The sequence below is a fragment of the Nerophis ophidion genome, linkage group LG02 (genome assembly GCF_033978795.1).
Source record: "Nerophis ophidion isolate RoL-2023_Sa linkage group LG02, RoL_Noph_v1.0, whole genome shotgun sequence".
Taxonomy (NCBI): domain Eukaryota; kingdom Metazoa; phylum Chordata; class Actinopteri; order Syngnathiformes; family Syngnathidae; genus Nerophis; species Nerophis ophidion.
In genome coordinates this window covers 11,979,781-11,997,057 of record NC_084612.1, presented here as the reverse complement: position 1 = coordinate 11,997,057, position 17,277 = coordinate 11,979,781, and the positions used below count along the sequence as shown (strand labels likewise).

The window sequence follows — 17,277 nt, the reverse complement described above, 5'->3', positions numbered from 1 at the left end:
AGTGGTCGACTGCAGGTGAGCGTGCCGACCACTAACCAGAGGCAGGTGAACCCAATTCATCCCCATAGAAACCAAAACAAACCCAAAGGTGCACAAAACAGGAACTAAGGGAGTATAATTATTACAGAACATAACTAAACAAAACATGGCCACGGATCATGACTCTACATAAAATTGTTACCCTAAACACTTTCAGATGATATATATTAAATTAAAACAATAAACTGAATGTAATAGTAAGAACTGCAGTAGTTTATGGTGTTTGCGAGCAAAAAACAAAACATACTGTAAACAGAGTGCTAAGATTTCTATCCGAGGAATCGAAATTAGTCTAGTTTCATCAACCAAATTTCTAGGTTTCCTAGTGGATGACAAATTGTCATGGACAGAACACACAGGCCCAGTCACCAATTAAGTGTCAAGATCTAATGGTATCATCCGAAGAATCAGGGGTTTGGTTCATCAGGCATGCCTCTTGGGGCGGTATTAAGTAGCTTGGTTGGTACAGCAACTTGAGGGTTCCAGGTTCGAACCCCGCTTCCGCCATCATATTCACTACTGTTGTGTCCTTGGGCAAGACACTTTATCCACCTGCTCCCCAATGCCACCCACACTGGTTTAAATGTAACTTAGATATTGGGTCTCACTACGTAAAAGCGCTTTGAGTCACTAGAGAAAAGTGCTATATAAATATAACTCTCTTAACTCTTTATTGTGGGCAGTGGGCAGTTTGGTTACTGCACGGGCTTTGACAACCCCGCCCTCCATGAGTTACCGCTGCCTTGCGGGCAGGTCTTGGTTGGCCAAAGGCTAAGGCAGGGGTGGGCATTACGTCGATCGCGATCGACTGGTCGATCTCGGAGGGTGTGTCAGTCGATCTCAAGCCAGGCATTAAAAAATATACATAAAAATGAGCAATCATCAATCATACCAAGACTTCACTTTCGTCAGTTGTTAGACATTCTCGGCACCCGAGGATCTTGTGAGATGACGCTGGCTGCTGCGAGCTCATATTTAAGAAAAAAAATCACTAACAGGGCGGACGCAGAGAAACACATTTTATTTCTAGAGACTCCGTACCTACTGTCAAAACTCTAAAGACCGACTGCACAGTTCCTGTCTTCACCATAAAAGACCTGTTTCATCCTGCCTGTGCTAACAAAATAAGAGTCTCAGAAAGCTAGCGTGCACAAGCTAGCGAGCTACGGAATTTGATGCCAATGTATTTCTCCCCCGCCGTCAGCGACCGCTTTCTCACTTGCTTGCCCACCCGCACACTCACTGACGTCACTCACCTGCTGCCAGACATTAAAGGGCCACACACATATGCTTCTCTCATAACAAAGTGTTTAAAAACGAGTATGCAAGTTGGACAAATGAGATGCCAAATCCAACCACTTTCATGTGGTATTGGACAGAAAGGAGGACTTTTTTTTTCCTCCATTTGAAAATGCGGACGTTATCAGCACCACTGTCTAATTCCAATCAATGCAAGTCATCAGAATCAAATACACCAACTTATATTCTTGTCTTCATGAAAGAAAGGAATCTATGTGTGTTAAACATGCTTGTATTATCATTAAACACCATTAACTTGTTAACAAAAATGTCTCTTTCATAAATAAATAAATGTAAATTATAAATAGGAATGAGGTAGATCTCCTCGACTTGGTCAATTGAAAAGTAGCTCACCTGCAGAAAAAGTGTGAGCGCCCCTGGGCTAAGGGATGGACTACCCTGACAGAAAACCCCAGGTAGCCCTTGGGCAAGGTGTAGCATCTGGTAACCTCCCTCCTCAGGGTTACAAAGTGTTTACCGCTGCCTTGTGGTTAAGGTTTTGGTTGACCAAAGGCTAAGGGAGCAAACCCCGAAGACAAATCACGGCTTCTGGGTGAGGCTGGACATCCTGGCAGTTCCAGTCACGTTACTGTCACAAGGTCTGCGGTGGACCATGCCAGTCAGAGCATAGCGACATACTCTACACAAGAGCAGCGATAGACAAACCTATCATCTGGTCAGTCGCTGCAACGAGTCGTGGAATCAGTCTGTCTTGGCCTGGCCTTGCCCCTGAGAAACCTCGATTTGCCAAGTTTGTGCCGTTAGTCCCGCAAAAGCTAGCAGTACTTGAAACCTCTTGCAAGCAGTTTTCATGAAAAAAAAAGGTTGTTATTACCGTTTAATGTATCCATATCTTATCTATAGCAATATTGTCTGGGCTAGTACATATCCATCAAATGTAGACACATTATTCAATCGGCAAAAGACATTTGTAAGGATAGCTACCTCCTCTACTATTTGGCTCCATCTGCTCCTCTGTTTAGGCAACGAAACGTAATATCTATTTATGATGTCAACACAGTTCAGTCTTCTTCTTTGATCTACAAATGTACTTACCTCCCTAAAACGCATTCTACACCTTTCCAAGTTCATTCTAAGACCGATTAACAAATTCATTATCACAACTTTGTGTGGATTGAGTCTGAGTGGGTGTGTGTGCGAAGAAATATAGGGCTACCATGACTTGATTAACATGGACCCTGACTTAAACAAGTTGAAAAACTTATTCAGGTGTTACCATTTAGTGGTCAATTGTACGGAATATGTACTGTACTGTGCAATCTACTAATAAAAGTTTCAATCAATCAATCAATCAATCAATACATTATAAGGTAGGAACAGATGGAGAATGTTGATTCATCAGGCTGGACCTTATTCTATGTTTAAAGTTAATGAGTTAAGATGAGGAGCTTGCAATAGCTAGGTAAGTATTCCAATATTATGCTAGATCCACTCGACATCCATTGCACCGGTCGCCCAGGGTCCCCACATCTGCGGTCCCCTCCAAGGTTTCTCATGGTCATCCCATTGGGTTGAGTTTTTTCTTGCCCTGAAGTGGGATCTGAGTCGAGGATGTTGTTGCGGCTTGTGCAGCCCTTTGAGACACTCGTGATTTAGGGCTATATAAGTAAATATTGTCACATCGCGGTGAGGGACGTCTTGTCTTGGTTTTGTTCGTGTTTTGAATTGCATGTTTTATTTTGAAAAGCAACTCTTCTTGTTTCAGATCACTGGCCCTTCTTCTTGTGTCACCAGTCTGACTTCATCATGTGTCATACAAGCCCATGCCTCCCCTTGTTCTGTGCCAGATTGCTTCAAGCTTTCGTGCCTGTCTTGCTTCCATGTGTATGTCCATGCCTTGCCTCGTCCCACGCTTATTTTCTTGGATCCTTAATTCCCACGCTGTTATTTTGAGTTTGCCTTTTTCCCCTCCTCTGAGTGAATTTCTTTATTTAGCTTTTTTTCAACCAAAGTGGTGAGTTGTTATTTTTTCCTACTAATCTTTCTTTCCTCAAATTTCTTGAGTGATTTTTTTGTTTAACCTTTATTAGATTAATATTAAGAGTAGAAATGTTTATAGTCATTGTTTTCTTCCTCCTGTTGGAGTGTTTTATGTTAATAAGCAGATATGGCGCAAATTATAGTTCGTCTTTGTTTTTGTATTTTCCTTCTTTTAGGAGTGATTTTCGGTTATTCCTTTTTTTTGGAACCTTTTTCGCTGACCGTTTCTGTTATTCGTAGATTTTGTATTACTCTGACTCTGGAGGTGAAAGAGCTGTCAAAATAAAAGCCCTAATAAAAATCACTACTCTGCATCTTAGTTCATTCCTTAGTCCAAGCTGACAAATATTGATTGATTGATTGATATTCCATAGTAAAGGACCTCTGTGTTTGATGGAAAACCGGCTAAGAGTGATACGGCCAAAGATAGGAGTATCGGTTAGTCTACTTGTTATCATATTTTTTCTATAAACTATGTTTGATTTTGTTTGTTAATTTACTACTTCAGGTGAGAACCTTGCATAAGTGTTTTTGGGTTTCTTTTCTCCCCTGCACTTATTTCTTATTACGGATTTATCATTACTCATTTCTTGTCTCTATGTTTGTTTTTGTTTTTTACTATCCTACCTTTTGTACTGTTTGTATTGTGCAAATAAATAAACAAATAAAAATTAATAACGGGGTTGTCAAGGCGAGGACTATGGTGTGGTTTGACTTCCCGTGGTGCAAATCGACTGGAAGGTACTGACATCTTTTAATTAATCACTCAAAAAGTAACAAACAAAAGGCGCGCAAAAGGCGGAGGCAAAAACAACTTAGGACATTGAAACATGAACTAAAAAAGCTCACTAAACTGTGGACATAAAAACGAAACACTTACTGTGGCGTGAAGAAGTGAAAAACAACAGAGCAATGGCATGAGCACTATGGCATGGGCCGCGTAATTATTCGGGTATCAAGGGTGTGTAGAGGGTGATGTCGCCAGGCTGACTGCCTGGCAACTACAGGCTTAAATAGTGGTGCAGTGATTGACAGGTGCGTGAGTCGTGAACACATAACAGGTGAAAAAAATGACTTGTCATGGTGACAAAACAAACTAGAGTGCACAATGAGTCCAAAACCAAACAGGATGTGACACACAAAACATGAAAGGGGTTGCCTGTAACTCAAATTGTTGTTTGTAAGCATAACAATTGGCGGAGAAACAGTGCTTATCTAAAAACATTCTTAAGTTGGGGCACACTTCAGTTGACATACATAGGATGAATGTTTAACAAAATGAGGTCAATAAGGAATTCTGAATGACAAAAAAATACTTAGGTAATCCTCAAAGGAAAAAAAATGCTAACTTCGACCTATTTTAAGAAAAAGTCAATCACTTTTTTAATGTACTTTGGTATCTAGTCGACTGCAGCTTGTCGTTACGGACGTCTTAATAAGGTCGAGTGGTTCTGGCTTAGCACGTCCACAGAAGACGTACAGGAGAAAATGGGCTTTCGGGAAAGAAAGCCTAAAAGCGACAGGAAATAAAGCTACTCTGACTGAGGCTCTACACAATAGAGACTGCAGGGGCTGAATTACAAACTCTGAACTATAAAGACCTTGGCGTATTAGTCTTTCTCATCAGGACAAAATAGACTCTTTTAGTAGACATTCCCTGGACGGTGTTGACGGTTAGCTTTAAACAAAGATTGGGTCAAAGCCTAACAACCTGGGAGTCTTGTTCAAAAGCATTACTTAAAAAAGTCGTTCAAGCAACCAGGCGTGGCGTGGATGAAAGAGGAATAGCGTTTAGACAAGGGGCGGTTGAATGGTTCTCGGCCAGTGATCCTGTTTGAGCCGCCTCTTTTCATACTCTGTTAGGGCGGGAGAGTCGTCACTGGGCAGAGGGATGGAAAAGGGAAAAAAAGTGCTGCTGTGGCACTGATAAAGTGACTGAGGACCACGAGTGCTACACATGGACAATCCCGCACAATCCTGTCCCTTTCTTTCTTTGCTTTACTTGCCTGGGCTGCCAAACCCCTGATCTTGCAACTTGCAACGATGCAAGAGGAGGTTGCTAGTATAAGACAGACAAATATACACTCATTCCTTATGCCATACCAAAGTATAAATACGGACTTCTCCGTTTATCCAGGTGGTGGGGATTAGATCAAGGTCCCTTCTCTGTAACAATCGTTTCTTTAGTCATTAGTACCGCTGTACTTTGTGTAAGATCAATTAAGTCAATCCATCAAAGCATATTTATATAGCCCTTACTCACAAAGGGCTGCACAAACCACAACGACATCCTCGGCTCAGATCCCACATCAGGCCAAGAAAAAACTTAATGAGAAACTTTGAAGGGGACCGCAGATTCGGGGACCCCCCGGGCAACCGGTGCAATGGACGTTGAGTGGATCTAGTTAATAGTGTGAGAGTCAAGTCCATAGTGGATCTAGTTAATAGTCAGAGAGTCCAGTCCTTAGTGGATCTAATTAATAGTGTGAGAGTCCAGTCCATAGTGGGGCTATCAGGGGATCGTCTTGAGTGGAAACAAGTCAGCAGCACAGAGACGTCCCCAACTGATGCACAGATGAGTAGTCCCGACTTTCAACATCTAGCTCATCATCTGTGGTCACGTAGTAACCTCTCCACGCAGGAGAGTGGGGCAGAGCAGAAAAGAGACGGCAGATCAACTGGTCTTAAAAGGTGGGTGTGGGGAGAATCGGCCGGCAGAACGACAGCGAGGAGGCGTGGCTGGCACGCCGGGATCGACGCCGTAAATCATATCAGGTGCGTACATCGCCCACCTGGGCACAATCGGATCAACTCCTCGCACCGTGGAAAAGGGCGGCAGCCGTGAATGATGGGGAAGAGAGAGTCGGAGAGTCCGAAGCAGACGCAGCGCGCAAGAGACCGAGAGCCAGACAGAGACAACGACGTGGTGCTGAAAAGCAGACGGCGAAGCGAGCAGAGCAAGGTGGAGCTGAAAAGCGACCCGGAGCAAGAAGACGCAGCTTTATTGAAAGAGTAAAGAAAAGTCAAAAGCTGGTCGCATTAATGTCCCTATTTGGTGGTCCATGGAACCCGCACGACACGAGGCTATCACAAAGTGTTTATTTAAAGGCTAGAGCAGGGGTCTCAAACTTAATTTACTTGGGGGCCACTGGACGCAGAGACTGGTTGAGGCTGGGCCGCAAGAAAATATTTCTTATTTCTTAAAAAAAATGTTGCATACTCCTCAGCATGTCGAGTTGTATAATGACGTTTCAAATTGTATTCCTTGTGCAACTTTCTCTGTGCAAATAAGACACGTCGGGGTGCTCCCGTGTTCAACATAGAAATATTGCGGCTCCTACTTTTCCTGGAATAGGCGTTGCACCTTTCTCTTTATTGCAGGCTTTAAAAAAGACATGTTTTAGGTTGTGGAATATATTTGTATTTAGCCGACGCACGGAGAATAATGTTATTCCCGCAATGTGTGTCAGCGGATAATAGCCGGGAAAGTACTGGGATAGCGAGCGCGAAAAGTGACGGCTCCCGGAGTGTCATCCGGCGTCATATAGAAATATACAAACGTATGTAATGTTCATCGTGTGCGGCAATGCAAGTTAAACAATAATAAAAAATAAAAAAAAAACGGTTTTAATTGGTCCAGGTTATCGGAAACTGTTATTACTGACGGACAGATATCTCCATGGTTACTTCTCTGACGCTTTCACTTGTTTGCCGCTTTTCCACTAACGCAGGGGTAGGCAACCCAGAAAGTTGAAAGGGCCATTTTGGATCCAAATAACACAACGCTGTCAAGCGCCATTCACATAAAACTTGCAGGCCGCACTAACATTAAACTTTCATATTAAGGTGGGGGCTGCAAAATAACGTCTCGCAGGCCACGTGTTTGAGACCCCTGGGCTAGAGTATACAAATGAGTTTTAAGATGAGACTTAAATGTTTCTCCTGAGGTAGGATCTCTAACTGTTACTGGGGGGGGCATTCCAGAGTGCTGGAGACCAAATAGAAAACGCTCTAAAGCCCGCAGATTTTTTGGGGGGGGGGCTCTGGGAATCACTAATAAGCAGAAAAAATGAACAATATATGTCAGTAAACAGCTGGACAAGGCTTTAAGTTGTTTTGGCCTTAACATTATTTTGAAGGAAACGTTGGACCATAATGTTTAATGTGGCGCTAATGTTGTGGTTAATTTAGCACCAAAAAACATCAGCAGAGTGGACAAACCCATTTATTACGTGTGACTAATGCCGCAAGTCAAAGGAGTATCAACATTTGCATTTAAAAACATGGTAAAAAAAAATATGGGACTTTTCTTCATCACAATAACTCACCATTTGCTCAGATTTTTAAAAACGTTTGTAGCAGTTTATGGATTTAATAAATTGTAAGGTTCCCTGTGAGGAACTCTTGAAATATTATGACAAAATAAAATCCATTTTGATGTCCTTCACGTACAGTAACTTATAGGTAAACAGTCTTGGCGCTAGGAGTTTTCAAAATAGGGTCCCAGGAGCCCCATCAAGTCATAAAAATAGGGTCCCACACTAAAATTTTGGAGTCTCACTTTTTTGTAACCGTTTTGAAAATGTATGCATTATCATGTTGTATCTCACATTCTATATTGTGTTTTGGAAAAATGTTGTCATAAACATTACTTAATTCATTTAAAAAAATATTACAAAAGAAAACACATTTTTATGCATATGTAAATGTATTCAGTTATAAACATACATTTACTTTCTTCTTTCCTTCATGGATGTAAACTTTACCACTGCTGGGTTTTTTTTCTATTTATTTATTTAGTTGTATTTATTTCAGTATAAAATGTTGTTTTCTTTGGTCATGAAATGATGATGATGGTGTGCCAGGGCACACATGCATATTACAAATTTAATTTAATTATTATCACCTGTATTGAGATCATCAATTGTTTAAAAACAGCCACATCTACACTTTTATGGAAAATAATGTCAACAAACTTAGAATTTGGCAAGATAGTTCCAATGTCATTTAATAGGTGCCACTCGATGACTTGAACATTTCATCGCCGGCTTGGTGATGGCCATAAGCTGTGTGTTCCCCTTTAAGAATGGCGGTATGTGGGGTGAGTGACGTGTGTAAGTGAGTGGGCAAGTTAGGAGAGGGAGCGGCAGCATTTTCAGGAGTGTTAATAGCAAGGTGGAGGTCCACTTGGCTTGGTGGAAAACATAAATAAAGAGTTGTAACAAATAGACGGCCTCATCATTCCGACAAAAGAGCGGAACTGTAGGGACCCACTGTCAGGTAAACATACTTGCCAACCCTCGCGATTTTCCCGGGAGACTCCCAAATTTCAGTGCCCCTCCCGAATTTCTCCCGATTTCCACCCGGACAACAATATTGGGAGCTTTCCTTAAAGGCACTGCCTTTAGCGTCCTCTACAACCTGAATAGGAGACTATTATTTATGTCTCCGTTATCCATAGGTTTATCTATAACCCATAAAGTGGGCAGGCACGGAGCTATTTCTCAGCATGTGTTTATTCCAGCCGGCACGTTAATACACACAACATCCGGATTCCCATCAGGCATTGCTTCAAAATTATGGAAAGTAGTAATGTCCAAAAACCTAACAGAGACGAGGCAGAAGAACGAAAAAGAGACATCGCGACGACGAGTAAGAGGAAGAAGTACGCTTGCAAGTTCCAAAATGATTGGTAAAAATAATTTAAGTTCATCCAGGACAGCTTGAAGGGGAAGAGTTATACTGCCTGCAAATTTTGTAGATCAGACTTTTCCATTGAACACGGTGGCTGAATGGGAATACTCATTCATGAACGGATTATTTATATATATATATATATATGTATATATATATATATATATATATATATATATATATATATATTTGGGCTGCGAATCTTTGGGTGTCCTATGATTCGATTCAATATCGATTCTTGGGGTCGCAATCCGATTATATATAGATTTTTTTGATTAAACGCGATTCTCGATTCAAAAACGATATTTTTCCGATTCAAAACGATTCTGTATTCATTCAATACATAGGATTTCAGCAGAATCTACCCCAGTCTGCTGACATGCTGGCAGAGTAGTACATCTTTTTAAAAAGGACAATGTTGTATCAACTGATTGCAATAATGTAAATTTGTTTTAACTATTAAACGAACCAAAAACATGACAAATTTTATCTTTGTAAAAATATTGGACACAGTCTGTTGTCAAGCTTATGATAGTGTCAAGTGTAAGCCACTGTGACACTATTGTTCGTTTTTTTTATTTTTTTTTTTACTAATGTCTAATGAAAATGTCAATGAGGGATTTTTAATCACTGCTATGTTGAAATTATAACTAATATTGATACTGTTGTTGATAATATTCATTTTTGTTTCACTACTTTTGGTTTGTTCTGTGTCGTGTTTGTGTCTCCTCTCAATTGCTCTGTTTATTGCAGTTCCGAGTGTTGCTGGGTTAGGTTTGGTTTTGGAATTGGATTGCATTGTTATGGTATTGCTGTGTATTGTTTTGTTGGATTGATTAAAATTACAAAAAAATATATATATTCACGGTGGTAGAGGGGTTAGTGCGTCTGCCTCACAATACGAAGGTTCTGCAGTCCTGGGTTCAACCCCAGGCTCGGGGTCTTTCTGTGTGGAGTTTGCATGTTCTCCCCGTGAATGCGTGGGTTCCCTCCGGGTACTCCGGCTTCCTCCCACTTCCAAAGACATGGGGATAAGTTGATTGGCAACACTAAATTGGCCCTAGTGTGTGAATTTGAGTGTGAATGTTGTCTGTCTATCTGTGTTGGCCCTGCGATGAGGTGGCTACTTGTCCGCCCGCCCGATTGTAGCTGAGATAGGCGCCAGCGACCCCAAAAGGGAATAAGCGGTAGAAAAAGGATGGATGTATATATATATTTTTTTAATCGATTTAAAAAAAAATGAGAATCCATTCTGAATCGCACAATGTGAGAATCTCGATTAGTATGCAAATCGATTTTTTCCCACACCCCTAATATATATATATATATATATGTAAACGTTCCCTCTAGGGCCGATATATTGTTGGGGGCAACATCCTTCACTTTAACTGCATACTTCTCAACCTTGAGACCTCCGAGTTTGAGAGATGGGAGGAAGGCGTGTAGCGGAGGGTGTATATATTTTCAAGTATTTCTTAAAACAAAGTCACGCACAGGATCCTCCAAAAAAGGGATACACCCCTAACGGGAGGATCGTCATACTTGTTCGAGTGACCGCCGATGATGAGTTATTGTTTAAAGTCATATCCAACATTTGCAACAACAACTTTTAATTGTCTATTGAGTTTCATTTTTTAATGATTCCTGCTGGTTGTGTGCCTACGGATATTTTCAAAGAAGAAAATGTGCCTCGACTCCAAAAAAGTTTGAAAAAACACAGTGCCAGATTGCACAAACAATTACCAGTTCTCAGCACTTTGACACAGTCCAGTTAACCTTCCTCTTGCATATAATCCTCACGCTCAACACTGACAAATGACAGTACAGCGCAAAGTCACACGGTTTGTTGAGCTGAACGACGACACAACAGGCCAAGTTCACAACTCAATAAATTGATTTGGAACGATACAATAATAAATAAGTCAATATTGCCTAATGGAACGTAAACATTTGACTCTTGCCTTCGTTCCCCTTTGCATCGCAAACCCGCCAAAGAGGCTAACTCTTACAAAGTGACCAGTTTAAAAAAAAAAAAGACAGCTTCTGATCTACGCATGAAAAATGACTGTAGACCAAAAAGCCCATCCAAAGGAAGGCAGAGGAGAGACGGGGGGGAAAAAGGCATTAGCACAAAAAGGTTCACAGTTGACGGCTCGCGGATTCGCTGACGCCTGTAATAAAATAGGGCCATCCGGGTGTGCCGGAGTTGACATTGCATGCAGGTGTACAGTCAGGCATCTGCATAAAGCGCCTCTGCTTCTGCCAGCAGCCATCATGGCTTGGACAGATTAGAAATTGTGTGCGTGTATGTGTGTGTGTGTGTGTGTAGATTCCACGCGAATAATGAGAAATGAGTTTTAAATTGTAGCTCAGGCACAGTGGAAAAATGGGCCCTGTCAATATGTGGCACATGTGATGCAGCTTGCAAAAAAAGGGGGGGATGGAGGGAGGAGAAGGAGGACAGAGCGAGGGAGCAAGGATTTAGGGCTGAGAGAGATAGGAAGAGATGGTTGGGAGAGAGAGAGAGAGAGTAGAAGGGAGGGAATCAGGGGATGACTTTGTTTTGGTTTACCGCTTATTACCATCATAATCCTTTGTCCTGTTTCCCTCACTCTGCAGTCCGGGCACACCTCTTGCCTCGCCTCGCCGTCAGACGTCGTGATTGCCTTGTATTTAAGAAGCCTTCTGTGAGCCTCTGTTCCGACAAATGCTTTTCCAATACCAATCACAGCTGAGTGCACCTCATTTGAATGTGTGAAAGGGGTTTTGATTCCATCAGCAGAATGCTCCTCCAAGCGCGGCGAGGGCCATTCAATACCAAGCCTCCCAATATGCTCACCTAGTGTTCATATATTTATATATATATACACACACACATTATCTATAAGCGTGTTTTGTAAAGAGCTCGGGCTGCCTTGCCTCTTCAAAGCAGGTTGTTCATTAATCCCCCTTTTATTCTCTACATAGGGCCTCATTAGCCGTTCTCCCTTCATGGAGTTTAGAACTTGTAAGCGGCACTTCCAAGTGTGTGATGAAACAAGGGCTGGACTGGTCGTAAACATCGACGAAGTGAAAACTCATGGGTGGATTTTGCCACCTGGTCACCGACTGCTGCGTACCTACACACACACACGTGTTGGGGCGGAATAAGGATAGCTCCGCCTTAGCGTCTGGTCGACCTTCACACTTATCCGTGCATATCGTTTTGTCTGCTTCTTAGGTCTGTGAGGGATTTGGATAATGCGTCCCAATTAAAATCGTTTTGCAAATCCTGTTGCTTTATTGCTTGAGAGCCACTGAGATTTTGCACACAACATCAATGTTGAAGGGTTTCTTGAACCACCAAGTCATTTTTTCTTTGCTACAGTCTTCATACTACGTATCAGCTTTTCAGATCTTGGTTCGGCCCTTTCCGGACTGTAAGTAATATCTAAAGTCGGTGTGCAAAAGTTTGTTTATATGTTCTGATCCGTTGCACGGATCATGTTTTGTTTAGTTTGGACTCCCTTAGTTCCTGTTTTGGTTACCATGGATGCTGATTGCTTTCAACTGTCTCTGATTAGTGTTCGGCACGCTCACCTGCTGCCGGGCACCAATCAGAGAGATATTCACGTTGTGCACCACACTCGGTCTGGCTTCATTGTTTGCTGAATGGTATATTCCTCTTTCGTGATTAATGATTCCTGTGCCAAGTTTAGCTTCGATCGGTGTGCACCCATTTTGTTTGTTTCCTGCTTCTTTGTATCTCCGGTATGATTTATGACAAATAAATCATACCCTACTTTCACGCTTTGTCCGGAGTGGTCAGTCAGCATCCTGGGAGAACGACCCCCGCAGTAACATGCGACCCTTATGTGGCGCACAATGTGAATAAATAGCTCTCTGATTAGTGCCGGGCAGCAGGTGAACGTGCCGAACACTAATCAGAGGCAGGTGAAACCAATCAGCACCCATAGTAACCAAAACAAACCCAGGGGTGCACAAAACAGGAACTAAGGGAGTCGACCGGCGCAATGGATGTCGAGTGGATCTAGTTAATAGTGTGAGAGTCCAGTTCATAGTGGGGCCAGCAGGTGATCGTCTTGAGTGGTTCATCCTGGGTCCTGGCTTTGAACAGCTAGCACGGCATCTGTGGTCACCTAATAACCTCTCTACGCAGGAGAGGAGGGCAAAGCAGAAAAGAGACGGCAGATCAACTCGTCTAAAAGGGGGATCTATTTAAAGGCTCGCATATACAAATGAGTTTTAAGATGGGACTTAAATGTTTCTACTGAGGCAGAATCGCTAACTGTTACCGTTACCGGAAGGGCTTTCCAGAGTACTGGAGCCCGAATAGAAAATGCTCGACCTTGGGTTTACGATACTTCTCGGACTTCCGTGACAAATAGCATCAGCAATGGCATGTTTAACTCTAAATGTGATGGACTGCCAAAATGGGTGAGGCACTTCCATGACCAGGATTCAGCGCCTTGGTACAACATGGGCTCATGGAAGAGGGGGTCTGGGTTGAAACCTAAAGACGAATCAGAGAAGTCAGTGCCAACTGGTGTCAGAGGTGAGATAATTTGACTTGAGGGCATCTCTGGGGTGATTTATTTGAAGGACAGTAATCCTAATCAGAATATTCTCAGGGCATTCAGTAGACAAAAACTGGACCGTTGGATTTGTCTTAGAAGACGTGTCACCTCACATCTGACCTTGGATGAAGACAGAAGAGTCCGGTTGTGATCAGTTGAATGCCCTGAGACTACAACGACCTGGATGAATAAGAACATCCATAGACATAATTAGTGCTGTATTTTACGCAGAAAAAATTTGTAAATGTTTATTTACACATCTTAATTGTTTAAAAACTTCCTGTAACATGGCAGTAAAACGGCTTACCAAACAAACCAGAAGTCATCGTCTTTGGCCAAAAATATAACAAGCACATTGTGGAAAAAGTACAAATCTCAATCAATCCTATTGACAAAACACTTCAAGTTAGTTGAAAAATCTGAGGCAAAAAATGGTGCAGTTTCAAAAACACCATGAACAACACAATAACCTTAGACTGTCTCAGTGTATCTACAAAGTCATCTAAGTCACAGCCTATTTGGGATTGAACCAAATAAATAATAGATGCAAGGTCTTCGAATGTAGGTATCAAATACCTCATTTGTTATTTCCAATTATTGATCCTGTGCTAAGTCGATAAACCATACAAATGGAGTTAGAAACTATTCAGAGACTTGAGTAACTCTTTGCGTTCACTTTTCTCATTTTTGACGGAGACATTTTGGGGCAGTGAGTGTGCTAAATAACGATGTGTTCGAAGCAGGTGACGTAAAACGTCAGGTTTTACTTTTCATTGGGGTCGGGGGGATGAGCCCCGGTATAAACAGTTTACTTGCCTGGCAGAATTGCTATTGTGACATCCAATGGACACATCTAGAAAAATAGTTTATTTCATTGAAAAACTTCAGCTCATGTTTATATTTCGCAAAATCATCTCGCAAGCTGGATCAGACCCGTTTGCAGGCCTGATCCGGCCTGCGGCCCGTGCGTTAGACACCCTTGATCTATAGCTATTGTAAGGTTTTCTCTGTGGTTTCTGTGGAACTTTTAAATTTCAGTCTACACTTGTATGGTAGTTAAAACGTTAAATCGTCAGAACACTTCCTAAACAGCGAATTCGTTTTTCGATGATGGCTACAGATGGATAACCCGACTCTCGCCAGATCCATGTAGTTTCCTGAGCCCCACACAAGGATCTGGGATCAAGGGCATTGCAAACTCCTTCAAGATAGCAAAAAATAATGAACCAATCAGAATCGCCGGGCGGGATTTCCTAGATGTGACATAGCGCCGAAGCGACTGTTTGATTCAAACAACAAGGTTGGCACGGAGCGAGGGGTCGTGTGCTGAGATTGATTGTGCTATTGCAACTGTTTTGTTTAATTTATCAAATATTAATTCTTTAACCTTCCTCTTGTGTTAGCTTTCTGTTACCATCTCTTATGTTAACGGGTAGGTTTTGACCCATGTTTTAAATCAGCTGTAAAATACACTAAAAACAATTATCATCCAATTTGTTTCTCATCTCTTGGTTACCTTGTTAGGCTTCCTTATACTTGAAAATATTGGTTTTAATATTTTTGGTTTGGGCCATTGGGCCTTATTTTGTCAGTATACCCCTCGATTTCAATTTTTAAAAATGGTAAAACGAACCTCAAGAGAATCATAGATAAAAAAAAAGGTTGTTGTGTGACCTAACTATTACTAAGGGGTATTAGAACACATCTCTTAAATAAATGTGTTTTGTTTATTTTTTCATTTTAAGAATTTTAACTATAGTAACATCTATGGTGTTACGGGTCAATTTCGACCCTTCAAGAAATAGGCTAAAAAGTATTTTTTTCAGCAACAGAAATCCAACATCAAACAAACAACCAATCAAGCAAATGAAACCAAGAGAAATAGATTACTAGTTCCAAAACTAATAAAAAAACAAAATCAGAGTGGCAAAAAGTGACACTTTTAGTGTCCGTCTTTTGTTTGTTTTTGTACAGGATAACAAGGTAAAATGAGAATCCACTAAAGCTCACATGATTGGGAGAGGAGCTGGCTGTCAGTGTGTTCAGTTTTGGCTCTTATCATTGCTTTATCATCTTATTTTTATAACCGGGTCGAAACCGACCCTAACAACACCAAGGGCATAATTTCTACCAGAGCATTTTATTATTTAGTGAAAAAAATTTAAATGTTTTATTTTGTTGACAAAGAGGTTCCTGACAAAGTCAAAAAGCTTTGAAGCAAAAAAAATCAATCAATCAATGTTTACTTATAATAGCCCTAAATCACCAGTGTCTCAAACCACCACGGCATCCTCGGTAGGCCCACATAAGGGCAAGGAAAACTCACACCCAGTGGGACATCGGTGACAATAATGACCCAGTGGGACGTCGGTGACAATGATGACTATGAGAACCTTAGAGAGGAGGAAAGCAATGGATGTCGAGCGGGTCTAACATGATACTGTGAGAGTTCAATCCACAATGGATCCAACACAGTCGCGAGAGTCCAGTCCAAAGCGGATCCAACACAGCAGCGAGAGTCCTGTTCACAGCGGAGCCAGCAGGAAACCATCACAACCGGAGGCGGATCAGCAGCGCAGAGATGTCCCCAGCCGATACACAGGTAAGCAGTACATGGCCACCGATTCGGACCGGACCCCCTCCACAAGGGAGAGTGGGACATAGAAGAAAAAGAAAAGAAACGGCAGATCAACTGGTCTAAAAAGGGAGTCTATTTAAAGGCTAGAGTATACAAATGAGTTTTAAGGTGAGACTTAAATGCTTCTACTGAGGTAGCATCTCAAACTGTTACCGGGAGGGCATTCCAGAGTACTGGAGCCCGAACGGAAAACGCTCTATAGCCCGCAGACTTTTTTTGGGCTTTGGGAATCACTAATAAGCCTGAGTCCTTTGAACGCAGATTTCTTGCCGGGACATATGGTACAATACAATCGGCAAGATAGGATGGAGCTAGACCGTGTAGTATTTTATACGTAAGTAGTAAAACCTTAAAGTCACATCTTAAGTGTACAGGAAGCCAGTGCAGGTGAGCCAGTACAGGCGTAATGTGATCAAACTTTCTTGTTCTTGTCAAAAGTCTAGCAGCCGCATTTTGTACTAACTGTAATCTTCTAATGCTAGACATGGGGAGACCCGAAAATAATACGTTACAGTAGTCGAGGCGAGACGTAACCAACGCATGGATAATGATCTCAGCGTCTTTAGTGGACAGAATGGAGCGAATTTTAGCGATATTACGGAGATGAAAGAAGGCCGTTTTAGTAACGCTTTTAATGTGTGCCTCAAAGGAGAGAGTTGGGTCGAAGATAATACCCAGATTCTTTACCGTGTCGCCTTGTTTAATTATTTGGTTGTCAAATGTTAGAGTTGTATTATTAAATAGAGTTCGGTGTCTAGCAGGACCGATAATCAGCATTTCCGTTTTTTTGGCGTTGAGTTGCAAAAAGTTAGCGGACATCCATTGTTTAATTTCATTAAGACACGCCTCCAGCTGACTACAATCCGGCGTGTTGGTCAGCTTTAGGGGCATGTAGAGTTGGGTGTCATCAGCATAACAGTGAAAGCTAATACCGTATTTGCGTATGATGTCACCTAGTGGCAGCATGTAGATGCTGAAGAGTGCAGGGCCAAGGACCGAACCCTGGGGAACTCCACACGTTACCTTAAC

The 17,277-nt window shown here is 41.9% G+C and overlaps 1 long non-coding RNA gene across 2 annotated transcripts in view; it reads right to left on the bottom strand.

Annotated features, from left to right (window-relative positions):
• Positions 1-17,277, bottom strand: part of LOC133536691 (uncharacterized) — a 162,550-nt gene that overhangs the window by 100,104 nt on the left and 45,169 nt on the right. The window lies entirely within an intron of this gene.